At 37.3% G+C, this 2,500-nt stretch overlaps 1 long non-coding RNA gene across 1 annotated transcript in view; it reads right to left on the bottom strand.

The window, feature by feature from the left end:
- The window catches only part of LOC125026614, a 6,908-nt gene extending 5,964 nt beyond the window's left edge, over positions 1 to 944 (bottom strand). The window contains exon 1 of the long non-coding RNA XR_007114966.1: positions 606 to 944. This is a non-coding gene — a long non-coding RNA (uncharacterized LOC125026614). The remainder of the gene's footprint in view (positions 1 to 605) is intronic.
- Between the last annotated feature and the right edge of the window lie 1,556 nt (positions 945 to 2,500).

Here is a 2,500-nt window from a genome sequence, read left to right as displayed (position 1 = left end):
CTTGATTAATCGTTATAATATTTACTAGGAGTATCTGACTTCTAAAACTCTTTATTTAAAACACAATATTAATAACTCATTATTAATAAGTCATGACAGTAATAAACATATTAGTAACAACAGCCGTTACTACAAGGAAAGTGTGAAAAAAATGGGATAATTATGATGATACAGAGATTAACAGATTGATGGAGCTAGTAATGATGTTGAAAATGATTGTGATGATGGTGGTGCTGATGATGATAATGATGATTATGATAATGATAACAACACGACAACAACACTACTACTACTACTACTACTGAATAATGATAATAATAATAATAATAATAATAATAATAGTGATAATGATGATGACGATAACATTAACAACAACAACAACAACAAGCATAATAATCATAATCATAATAATAATAATTATAATAATAATAATAATAATAATAATAACAATAATAATAATAAAATAAATAATAAATGAGAAAACTGAACTTGCATAATAAATCTTTTTTTTCCACGTGTTTTGACTATATCTTCACAAGCGATACACCGATTCCTTTCTGTGTCTATACCCGAGACCTCATTTCAAATGCCAAGCCGGTACTTACCTTCCTTTCCCTCCTCTCCTCTCCCTCTCCCTCTCTCGCTGGTCTCAAAAACTGTGGTGAATTTCCTCTGGGCGTGTTTATCTTTCTCTTTTTCTCTTAATTTTTCATTCGCTTTCGTTTCTACTGTTTGTTGTTTTGTTTTCTTTTCTTTACGTATTCTGTTTATGCAACGTTCGGGTAGCAATAAACTGCATGTCTCCGTTCACTTTTCTTCTATATCACTAGTGCTTCACAATAAAGTAATCATGTGCTTATTGATGCTTAAAGATATGGAGTCAGCTGATATGGAAGATAAGGACTCGACAAGTCCCCTCTCTCTCTCTCTCTCTCCCTCTCTCTCTCTCTCTCTCTCTCTCTCTCTCTCTCTCTCTCTCTCTCTCTCTCTCTCTCTCTCTCTCTCTCTCTCTCTCTCTCTCTCTCTCTCTCTCTTATGGTGATGATAATGATAATTTGCAAGGAAATTATAATTTTTCGGGTACCTTTTCTCGTTTATCATTTTTCTTTTCCATTTTACAGTGTACAGACAGATTCGATTTTGTTCGGTAAACTGATTCTTTATTTGGCGATATGAATAGTAAACACTCTTCCGTGTAGATGCTACGGTAGAAAAACCCACAACACAAAAACGAGATTTATTGAAAATGAGGCTACAGTTTCGAAATCCACCTGGATTTCAAGTTCAGGTCTTAGCTGAAAATGGAATCCAGGTGATTTTCGAAACTGTGGTCTCATTTTCAATAAATCTAGCTTTTGCATTATGGGTTTTCCTTCCATTTGGCGATATGCTCACCGATCCCGGAACAGCACTGCCAGACGTATTCAACTACGGAAAACATATCTATGAAAACAGTAAGCTTAATCATTCCTATACCCAAACCCAATGCTGATAAATACAGACCCATTTCCTTGACCTCCTGTCTGTGCAAAGTACTTGAGAGAAAAATTCTGAACAGGCTCATGTATCGCATAAATGTTAAGTTATCCTCCAGGCAGTATGGATTTCTCCCAGGGCGTAGCAGTCAGCACTGTTTTGCAGAGTACTTAACAAATTCAAACCCAGGCATGCAAACCGTATTTCTTGATCTTAAATCTGCTTTTGATATTGCAAACAGGGAAATTAGCCTTGAGCAACTAGCTAGCTTTGGTATCTGTCGAATCGATCGGCTCAGGTTCTCTTCAGGGGCAGTAAGAGTACTCATACAAAAAGTATTTGAACTCGGCACACCTCAGGGAGGCGTACTTAGTCCCATGCTATTTAATATCCTAATGAATAGATTACTGGGCGATATACCACTTGCAAGAAATGACTCCATTATTTGTTATGCCGATGACATTTGTATTAAATCCTCATCCGAGGAGAGAATGCAAGAGATTCTAGATTTACTTTCTGCAAGGGCTACTGAGTGTGGCTTGATAATTTCATCTGAAAAAACAAAGGCACTTAACCCACAGACAATCCCTCTGCCAAGGTTTCATATAAATGACGTTGAGCTAGATCTCTGCCATCAATACAAGTACCTTGGGGTGATTGTTAATGATTCAGAGTTCACTAGAAACCAGAAGAAAAGGCTGTGGACGTTCTCTACCACCGTGGAAAATGTCGGACCTAAGTGTATATTATACGACTGCCCCCCAAAAAGACAGTGCCCCCCCTGCTATACTTAGACAGTATGCATTTGCAAGTATAAATGAGCATCTAGACACTCTTTCCAATGTATATGAATGCTACACTGACGGATCCTTGCAGTCTGGGAGCAGAGCAGGATGCGCTTTTGTTGTATATAAAAACAATATTTTGCAGCACCAGGATTGTAGGAGGGTTTATGACTGGGCTAGCACTATGCAAACCTAGTTGGCAGGAATACTCATGGCCACCGAATTTCTATTGAACCAAG

This window comes from Penaeus chinensis, chromosome 6, assembly GCF_019202785.1.
Source record: "Penaeus chinensis breed Huanghai No. 1 chromosome 6, ASM1920278v2, whole genome shotgun sequence".
Classification (NCBI taxonomy): Eukaryota; Metazoa; Arthropoda; class Malacostraca; order Decapoda; family Penaeidae; genus Penaeus; species Penaeus chinensis.
Note: the sequence above shows the minus strand (reverse complement) of the source record. Positions and strands in the feature narration are given on the sequence as shown.